Here is an 11,592-nt window from a genome sequence, read left to right as displayed (position 1 = left end):
GCCGCTCCTCCCGTTCGCACGCCTTTTGACAGACATTTCTTTAGTGTTTGTGCTGAGCTTTGCTGGCAGTTTGTGGCGGCGCCTGGACAGAAACTCAATATGGACCGGTGCCTGTGTAAATGAAACTTTGAGAAAGAAACGGAGGGAGGAGGAAAGAACGCAATGGTGGGCGAGGGAGAGAGACAACAGCTTTAGAAGAGACAGACGGAGGGATGGATTCGCAGCTTTCCATGGACCGTGGTTCTGCTACTATCATTATTATTAGTAGTATTGCTATTACTATTGCCGATAGCATTAAGTCATTTAGTATTATTATTCTATTATGTCTACTGCTGCTGTTACTAGTATATTCTGCTCACTTCTCTTATTATATGAATCATGCATGTCATCTGCATGAAATGTGTTGTAATTCTGTTATGTTGTTCATTCTGTACACATGACATCTATTGCCTGATCCCTCCTCTGTTGCCCTCCCAAAAGGTTTCTTCCTTTTTTTTCTCCCCATTAAAAGTTTTTTTTCGAGGAGAGTTCTTCCTGTCCCAATGTGAGCCCTCTGAGGCAGATTTGCGAGTCGTGATTTTGGGTTATCCAAAATGAGTTCCAATAAAGTTACTTTCTAAGACTTGAGAAATTATCTTTGTTCAAATCCAGCCATGGTTTATTCATGCCAATCTCATTTCATTCATATTTACATGCATAACATCTTATTCCACAGAATAGTCTCCAATGAGTCTGGATGGCAGGTCAGTTGGACAGCATTCACCTGCTCTGGTTCCTCGGCTGGAGCCCTCCGAGTCCTCCGAGACATTTAGGACGGCATGATGAAATGTTGAGTGACAGTGAAATACCATGGCTGATTTCTAAAGTGCTGCATCATTTAGGGAGAGAAAGAAACCCCTGCTGTTTTAGAAACCAACACAAGCAGGCGTCTTCTGAGCAGCAGCATCCTTTTTACATTTTCTTTTTTGGTCAACGTAAATGCATTTCCAATAGGGAAATGGGATTTGTATCCATAAAGAACAGAGAGAAATAGCAAAAACGGGAAGAGCTCTTTTTCCCTGGGCCCCAATTAAAACTTCTTTTGGCAAAGTGGCAGCTTTTTATCCCTGGCTTTTTTTTCCAGCCACATCTCTTGACAAACTGAAGGAAAGAAGCAGTGAAAGCATGCTATTATAAACAGAGAGCCAAGTGAGGGAGAAAGGGGGGGGGGGGGTGAGATAGCCTAGAAAACGGAAAGAGCAAGCAGGCTATTAGTCACGCATTAGTCAGAAATGATGGAATAATTTCAAATGTTAAAACTCTATATCTGGTTTTCAGAGTAATTATTATACAGTTTGCTTGGACTTAAGGGAATGAGCGGACTGCTTCTGTAGAACAAGAACTAGTAACGGGGGGGGGGGGGGGGTTATAATGCCCAGAAACCAAGAAGTGGCTGCGAGAGGTCTTTTTTACGCTGAGCTATGATGGAGTGTTAAGAGTGCTGTGTGAAGCAGAACCCATTTGTAGCTCAACGTACACACTGACAAATTGCCAAAATTTCAAACAATGTAAGGATTCGGATCCAGTTGCGAGCGTTTTACTGATTCTGACAGATCGCACAGGTTTACGCAGCGCCGGTCTATTCTCATATTGATGCTTGCACATCTCACAGAATTACACCTCAAGTAGCCTGTAGTGAACTTCAAAATCCCTACATGTTACTGCTGCTTTGATGAGAGGCGGTAAGCTGTGCAATGATTAGTTATGCTTGTGGGGTTGGGATGGCTGGCTAGAAGTGTGTGCTTTCTTTTCGCTATCTCCATATAAGCCAACAGCTCAGCTTGCTGTTTCTAAGAATACAAAGTTTCCATCCAGACCAGACCATCAGATTCAATTACTGAGCACAAAGCCCACAGCATTCAATAACAGATATTAAAAAAAAAAGGGAGCTCTAAGATAGTGGAATTGGCTAATGAGGTATTTTGATTAAAAAATATCCACTGATTGCTTTCTATCCATCTTTCTACTTTCTGCAAAAGTACAACATCTGAAGAGTACCTTTACAAGCAGAATGAAATGCTTGTCGTCTTAGAGGAGTCAAACCTTTTGAAATTTGTAAAACATAGAATTAATTCATTAATTAAATTGACTATATAAAACATAGTCAATTTCATTGACAGAAATGCCGTCTTTCACACTGGTGAATGCCAACGTCGAAGTCAAAACTTCATTAAATTCAGGAATCTAGCGTTTGACCCTGAGCATCACTTCTATCACACAGCCGGAAAGATGAATCAACACGCAGCAAAAGGTGATCGCTCAAGGCACAGTTGAATGGACTTCCCCGAGTAATGTTGCGTCGGTGTCTGTGAAAATCAATCGCTGATTAAATCCTTGCACATAATCTCAGTGTTGACATCACAGTTTCAATCCCAGACGTCCCATTCTTGACACCGACCTAAGAACGACAGAGTCAAAATCAAACTCGGAGCGAACGTCGGCACGTGAAACCCGACTGAACTTCCCTCGTGTCGTTGCAGCTTCCAAATGCTCCACTGCAGCTCTCTGCAGCATGCAAACTCGCCGTCAGTTTGACACAGACACATTAACGACGTTGATCCATTTCACTCCGGCACAGATAAGAGAGCAAGCATTGCTCCATATCAATGTAATCAGGGACCATATCTCACATTGGTACATGACGCATTATGAAATATAGAGTCAACCATGCAAGCTGGGTAGGTACTGTGTTGGGTAGTGAAATGTGTGCGTGCGTGCGACAGCCGGGATCAGATAGCAGTGAATGCATTCCAGACTGGATTTAGAGTCAGCCTGATATAAAGGGTGGAAGAGGGGGAGATTGTCTCCGATATTTATTGACCGCTACGTTTGTGGAAGAAGTAGCGACGCAGAAAAAGGAAACTTTAATGCTTTGTGTTACCGCGATTCCGAACGTGTATTCGATTGGACTTCCTTTCACACAGCGTGATGGAACGACGATATCCTTGCGTGACGCCCTGCAACTTAGTACTCTGCAGTATCGGATGCCCTCGCAGAAACATGTGGCGCCGAATCATATTACGAGCTTGAATTGAACAGTCTCCCCAAAAGTCTGTCCCTTAAGGCCAATGCTTTGCAACTTGTCAGCGGATGATTACAGATGTCAGAGCCACACTCGATCAAGTCAACGGCCGCTCTATGCCAAGCGTTTGCGAGTGTCCTGCAAAGGGCCTTCCAGGACGTAAGGCCTGAGAATCCTGTCACTTACGGCAAATCCATGCCACTTCACTCGTGATGAGGCAAACGGATAGACCGCATGCCTCTGGGAGAGAGAGAGACGGGAAAAGAGAAAGAATAATTGAATTTTTGCAGCCAGGAAAGCGGTAGGTGAGAAGAAAAGGAGGCGCAAGAAAGAGAACACCGATTATACAGTTTGCTCCTTGCTTGACTGAGTGTATTGCGTGCAAACTATGCACAACCCCTCCATGTGCGCTTGCCTAGGGTGATGACACAGGAGTTTATGTCCTAACAAGTATTTGTCTGTAGTCAGGTTGAGGCAAAGGCCTTGAATGGACAAGCAGCCCGGAGAGAGAGAGAGCCTGATTAGCTACAAGAGGCCAAGCCCTTGGCAGACCTTTCCCCGAGACCTTTTCCTGTCTCCCTCGTCTCACTACTGGAGACAGCTGAAGACAACGCCTTGGGTGCCTGGCCCTGAATGTAGAACAGTCATCCAACAGTAAACACTGTGGGGCTTTATTTAGCAAAGACATTGCATCATATTTTTCCATATTATATGTATGCAAACAAACAGCCCCAAAGGCATGAGTTTTCTGATTTGCCCTCCCTCTCCAGTTCATTTTCTACACCCTGCCTTTTGTTTGCCAAGAAGATTGCCTCCAAGTCTTCGCCCGTGTGCATTACCATCAAGGTGATGCACCAGAAACACATTTGAGGAAACACACGCTGAATAGTTCACGAGTGCATTTGCATGAAGACAAGTTCATCAGTTCCTCAACCTCTCGTCACACTCTTGATTTCCTCCCCTGCCACTCCGGTTGCCTCCACCAACAGGAAACCTGTTATTCATCTTGACAGTGGCGGATGTTTGCCAGCACAGCAAATGGTCGGAATACTAAATCGGTTCCTACGGTGTTCCTATCCGGGCTCGAACATGGTTGAATTATACATGTATTTGGAGATCACTGCGAGTCGAGAGGGAGAGAAAAACAAAGCAGCAAAGGTCGGAGGTGCGCTGTGTTAGGAGCAGCCGTCAATTACACTGGCTTCATATTCAGCCATTCCTCTGGTGCCCTCTGTCAACTGCTCTTGTTGAATTTGGATGCATTATTGTTTATCGTTTACTGCGCTCGCTCGGTCCCCCTGATTGCAATCGGAGTTCCAGCCTTCCGGCATTAAGTATGCAAGCCCTCGCCGCCGCGTGCGGTGCCTTTGCGCTCAGCAATCAGCAAATGCCACCGTCTCTTGCCTTTTTCCTAAAGACAAGATGAAAAAGAACCTAACACTTGCAAACAGCCAGAAAACGACACACTGACGGGGGGGGTTAAAAACAAAAAAACAGAGGGCGGTGAACGCTGACGAGATGGAGGTCTGCAATTACACGGGCACGCGCCTGTCATTGTGCCACTCAGGTGTTTCCGGTGAAGAAACTCCCCTGCCACCTCATTATCTCAGTACGCAGACTTGAATCTGCACCTTTAAGCTTGACTTGTACATGCCCTTTATGAATCTTACATTTTCACTGCTGATGGTCTGCATCAACGAACATTTGATGGTTTAAAAAAACAAAAACAATGCTCAATCATTGGAATTGAACAGCCGTTTGGACATTTTCTCAACACACCTCGCAGAATTACAGAAAAACGGAGTTATGTTTCTTGACAGGTACACATGGCTCCTGTCTAAATCTCTTTTTCGGAAGCGTAAAGTAACCGAAAGAGATATTGTGGTGGTTTGTGAGGATTAAAAGCCATTTTTCAGACAGATGCATGATGTCTGACATTTAATGAAAACATCAGTGCCTGCACTTTCATCTTCTGAACAGGCAGATGCCACAGATGATCACAGCTACAGATGCCTCAATCTCACACACTGATGAGCTCACCGTGTACCTCCAACTGTGGCAGGCGACAGTCGAGTCTGCATTTAAATAACTTTGCTTCAAAGTTGCACAGGTTCGTGCACTTTGTTCTTGAAGTGATTCATTCACTGCATGCGTTTCTCTTGGAAAGTAAAATACACAAGATGAAAAGTGCCTGAGCAAAACCAGTGACTCGATTCCTGTGTTGCTGAAAAAAGGAAATTCTGGTGATGCATATTTGTTTTAAATTAAAATTGTGCAAGTAAAGTGCAGGAATAAGTGCATTTTGGGGAAATAAGTCAATGTTCTTTCTTGCAGCGAAGACAGCGGTCGTATGTCTGTGCGGTAAATATAAAGCCCTCCTGGATCTTATGAAATATCGTCAACAGTTTGATGGGTTAGTTCTTTTTTTAACAAAGATGCTCTGTAACTGTCAAATACATGTATACGATTGCTGGCTTGGCATCAATGTGAATTCAGGGAAACAATGGTTCTTGTCCTCATCATTAGGCCTTGATTAGGTGACCAGGCAACCAGTGGAGACTCCAGGAAGTTGATAAGAAATACTCCGGCACACCATTTACAGTTTACGGTTCAGTTTTTGGACGGATTAAACAAACAAGATGTAGAGTGTTAATTGTACTCTGGTAATCAGATTGTGTTGCTGTTGGAGATCGCCAAACAAGCCGTTTACCCCAAGTTTCCAGTCTACTAGCTAAACTAAGCTAAGCTAAGCTAACTGGCTGCTCGCTTCAGTGACATATTTACCACACAGACCTGAGAGTGGTCTCCATTTTCTCACCGAAACGCTCGGCAAGAGAGGAAGCCTATTTTCCAAAATGTCAAACTATTCCTTGAAAACAGAACAGCCAGCACTGACACTCTGCAACAATAGCATTTCATTGGACAGCTCGGGGCCTGATTAGCCCTTTTGAACTTCCATTTGATGATTTGGGCCAACAACCTTTCATCCACTAATGGAGAGGCTGTCACACTACATTGGAGTATACTTCACCACAGCAACGTGACATGCACATATCCGGAGGCCTAGCATAAATACCACTTTGATCTCCCCACAATGGAAGAATAGCTCAGGGATAATAGTGAGATCACCTCTCCAAGCCCCTCTCATCCACTCCCTGGAATATCACTCTGCCAGTGGTCAATGAGCAAAGCTTTGTACCACGAGTCAATAGTGGAGAAAGGGCAGCACAGAAAAGAAACCATTATTGAGTCAATGATTTAACCATTACTGTGAGATTAGCATGACTTGAACTACCTGGTTCGATGCAGAGTCTAAACAAGACTGTACTGGAGACGCGCTCGTGTGAAGGTTGTAAATCAGCAGGTGGAGCGTTTGTTGAACGCTGCAAAAGAATAGCTAATGCCTTTCCCTTTGATTCGCCGTTTGACTCCAGAGATGGACTTGGCTCGCTTGTTGTCAGTGAGAGTCTGGAGGGGAGCGTTCACATTCAAACCAGACTCCTTGGCAGCCATTTCACTCAGCAGGGATCAGCTGTCTGCCAGAACAGATTACACCTGGGATACTGACGTCGTCTCTCCGGAGAGTGTTTTGACAGATGACCCCGATAAAAATAAAAAATAAAAAGCGATCTCTCATGGAAACACAAGTGTGCCACGGAGGAGCAGACTCAATAACTATTAGGCTTAACGTTGGTTCAGGGATTGCAAACAGATTCATCCAATATGACTTAAGCCTGGAACATTTACTGAGCATTGACTTTAATCGTGAAGGTACTTCAAAGCATTTGTCGCAATAGACAAACCTCTTGTTTTGTGGCGTTTAACATATCATAGGCTACATGTATTAGATCGGATCTATAAGACCATGATGTACAGTATGTTAATAATGTACCTCCTAAAGCCTGACCAGTGCAAAAAAAGGGTCTCTTAGCAAATAAAAAGATGGGTAAATAAGCTGTAGATGGACGTCCCTGAAACAATATTCCTTATACGATCCTCTGTATATTACACGACACTTACAACTCCTGTTTGAATACATATTGTGTGCATGTCTGGATGTGTGCATAGCCTCTAACCTGCTCTGCCCACATCTTCACAGGTGGGAAAGGAAAAATGAATAGTTGCTGTTTAAGTACCACATGTAGTGTGTGTGTGTGTAGGTGTGTGTGTCCACTTTGTTCGATTCCGAAGCTATTCAGATACGTGCTGAAGTGGAGGAAATGCTCAGTACAGCTCCTGTGAATCATATAGTGCCACAGAGCTAAAGTTCCACGGGGAAAGATAGCGAGATAAGATGAAGATTAAGAACAAAGGAATGCGCACACCTGCCCACTGCAATGGCGTGACCCTAACTGCTAATGAATAGGGAGCTCAAACACAACCAATTAGTAGAGGTGCTTGTTAAACCGGCCACTTAGCGCATGCTGTGTCAGGATAGATTGGCCTTTCATGGCTGCTTTGGTGCTGTTGATATGGCTGCTGACAAGTGCATTAAGAGAGAGAAAAACGCCTCCGCTCCGGATTACTGTTTCATCTTCAGTGAGCAAATAAATGAAGATCAACCGGCTAAACAGCAACCACGTATACCACTCATGTGCTGTGTATTTGCTGCTTCAGTTGTTAGTGCCTCACCAGCTTAGAGAGAAAGGGAAACGACGGGTGGAAGACGGGGCTAGAGGCTGAAGCTGCGAGGTTCTGCTGAGTCTCGAATCCGAAGGAAAAGGGTGAGACGAAAAGAAGCAGCTGGAGTTAAAGATGAGCGCTGGGCTGATAAGCAAACAGGTGAATAAAGATGGGAAGAAGAGGAGAAGAGAAAACATCATCCACAGATAGAAGCCAGAGGGGACAGTAGACAAAGTAGCATGGAGAAGAAGAGTGGGGCGGGGAGGACTTGGCACAGTGGAGGGAGAATGGAGGCAGCGCCGTGGTGAGATGCCTCATGGGAGGATGACACATATCTCATCCCCTGGAGAGTGAAGGAGAGGGGCCAGAAAACCCTGCTGATTGACTGGCAGTGTGTTGGCCTGCCATTCACCATGCACTCACACTCATTAACACCGGCTGCGACGGAGCCAAGGGCAGAAAGCAGCGCTGCACAATAACATTTACCAACGTAAAGCTGCTCCTCGCCAAACGACTGCACAGCATAAAAAGGAGCTCTTTAAAAAATATGCGATTTGCCATTCTCAGCTCTTTTTCAGTGAACAGCCATGTTATTCTGGCAAGACATCAGAGTGCCGTGTCATCCATTTCTGATGTAAACAAACATTTAAATTGCTGTCATCTCAGGGAAAGAGCTTGAAAGAAACAAGTTTAACTGTTTTTATAACTTGTAATAATAAAAAGAATGCCAAGACAAGCTGAAATCAGCTTCTATGAGTACAAACAGAAACACCTTCTCCTTGTTGCAGTCTCTCCTTATTGAGTTAGGTCGGGGTGAGTTGCAGAGAAGCTAAACAACCTCCATTTTCCACCCCTTTCCTTGTTCCACAAACATTAAATACGCGCTTATTAATTCATGCGCGGCCTCTGCCTGCTGAATCCAAACAGGCTGGATACAGCGGCAGTATGACTCACCAGATTGGCGCTGTCCAAGGTGCTCCCAGAGAGAACACATCACACTTCTCTACACTGCAGCCCACGGGTAGCATCTGAGGGACTGGAGTATTAGTACTGCCCTCTACTGGCCATTAGATGCATTACTGCACTGTTCATATAGGTCTCCATCACCATCGTGTGGGAAGGGGAGACATTACACTTTATTATCTTCCTCTTGTGCTTGTGATGTGTCTCGACACCCGCTAACATTGAACTAATGATTCTGAAAATGAAGGAAGTGTCTCAGTAAATTCAAAGGGTTTTTTTCATGATTTTGTGTCAGCTGATGTTGAAGACTTTGAACGTCTTTAATATGCAATATGAAACAGTCAGTTCAGTGAACTGGTGGTGCGTTCCTTACCCGCCAATAAAATACCCGCATGTGCCCTAAAGGCAAAATCAGTCCTCATTTGTCACATCTGCAATGCCACATCTGTGATGGTTAGATCCCTGTTCATTCATCTTTCAAGCAGCACATTCTAATGGGATGAACATCCGTTTAACAAATGTGCCTCAACGCTTGGTGAAAACTGATCATTTCTTTTGAGTGTAAATAGTCTGAGAAGATGCTAAATCCCACTTTGAAAATGAAATGGCTGTGCTCTGAAGCATCGGAGAATGATATGCACCAGTGTTACTCTCCGCATTAGACAGAGAAAATTGATCAAAACAGACTAATTAATGTATGTGTTTTACATATATTCATTTCCGAATCAAATATTTATGAAAGTAAACGTACTTGTTTTTCAAATGAGCACAAGGCTATCAAATATTTCAGACACACCTCATTAAAGATACAGAGCCGAGAGCGAACATGCATTTTTAAAAGGGCCACGAATCACAATGGCGTATCGCAGAGTTGGCTGCTTAACAGTGTGGCCTAGATCAGATCTGCAGAGGGCTTAGTGTTGCATTGGATCACGGTCTTCTTGAGAAGAATCAGGACCTCTTGGCCCTTTTCCCCCTACGTCTTTTAAAGTAAACATAAAAGTATAGCTCCGGGGCTCCTGATGTCCTCTTACAAACAATTCACAGAGTAAAACAAGGGTAAAGAGAAGCTTTGGGCCAATGCATTGGCAGGGTTTGCATATTATCAAGTGTTGTTGTAGTGATACAAAAAAACACTAGTTAGACCTCAGTTTAGAATCCAAAGTCCAAAGCCAAACTAATACATTCAGTTTGGGTTGAAAAGTCTCATATTTTCTCCATCTCATTCATATCAGTAGAACAATACTATTCAACAGCACTACAAACTACAGCCTCCAAGAGTGGAATCAACACCTCTATGAAATCAAAAGGCACTAACTTTGATGTCAAAATGATCGCAGTTTTATTTATAATCTTTTTTTTTATATATTTATTTTTGTATTTTTTTAAGTAGTAGCTCAAATGCATCTCCAGTTGTCCTTGTCTCCTGTGAAACTGAATAGTTTTGGATTTTTCATATCAATACATGACAATGCTGTCATCTTGTGGTCTGTTATATTGTAACAGGCATTTTCCTATAGCAGACATTTATCAAAGCATCTGACATTTGAAAGACCAAGCAGTTCATTGATTAGGTGAAAAACTAACTTGGTGTCGACTAACACTCATACGATTTAGTCCACTCATCGATGAATTGATTAAACGGACAGATCTGTAAGGTTCCTCCACAAAGAATCACACAACAACACTTCCATTCTTATGTTTAGCAGAGATGTCCTTCAAGGAAATAAATGCAGCATGAAAATGACTATAAGGCTAAAACTATCAACCACCAGCCCTACACTTTTCCATATTTAATAAATGAACAGATGTCACATCAATAGGCAACTGAATAATACCAAGTCACAGAGAAAAAGCGACAGAAAATGCGTAAGGCCGAACAAACATCGTATCATGCATACACGCTCACGTACCCAACACACACAGTGAACAGAATGGAACGCGCAACAGATTTAATTGGCTGCACGGAATGACCGACAGACTCTTAAACGCAGTTGAAAGTTCATGAACAGGCATCGGCTGGCACGGCGGCCATCACAACGAACACAAAAACACAACACTGCAAAGACAAATCATCTGCACTTACTGCTGGTAGTCGATTCATCTTCACTCGTGCATTGATCTCTGGGTGCAGGTGAACCGTGCCTCCTGCAGGCTGCTGCCTCGGCCTTTACGTCAGTTATGTCCCGAGCTGGACGTCCTTCGCACCTGTATTCAAGCGTTTTCACGTTGAGCATGTCCGCATCACGGTATCATACATTCAACAGTTATTTCATTTGTTTGCGTCACCAAAACTTATAGTTTATTTTAGCATGATCGTTATCTAATAATCTTATTTTCAATCAATGCTATATAGCCTTCAATATTATGTTTGACTTGTCATACCAGGAGAAGCACAGGTGTTACTGAATGAACGGTGATCAGGGTCTTTGGGTGTGCTGTGCGTCACACCAACAGGTGTCACTAAAAGCCAACAGGATCCGGAGAGGTGCTGGAACTGATGCCAGACCAGTAGATAAATGATTGCTGGGTGTCAGACAATGATCAACAAGCATAAAGCTGTTGTGCAATGGGTTGAAAGCACAAGACAAGACAGTGGGCTGCTGCATCTCTCCCACAGCAGCTTCTATTTTCACCTCAGACTTGGCCTGAGGGACACTCACACAGACATGCGGAGAACAACATGTGCAGCCAGTCGATTTGAACACACGATGTTCCCGCATGTGAGACAATACCAACCATCACTGTCAAATATTAACACATCATGTCACACAATACAGTTAAATCAATGTACCACTGTATTGGATAAATGTTGTAAAAAATGAGAATGCTTCAATTTATGTTTTCACTGGACAAACACCAGACATTTAATTTTAAAAAGTGACCATTTTGACATGTCACAGCTGGCAACACACAGGTGGACATAATAACATGACGTACTAGTA

Source organism: Melanostigma gelatinosum (assembly GCF_949748355.1).
Source record: "Melanostigma gelatinosum genome assembly, chromosome: 17".
NCBI classification, from domain to species: domain Eukaryota; kingdom Metazoa; phylum Chordata; class Actinopteri; order Perciformes; family Zoarcidae; genus Melanostigma; species Melanostigma gelatinosum.
The sequence above is the reverse complement of the archived record's forward strand: the minus strand, read 5'-3'. Positions refer to the sequence as shown.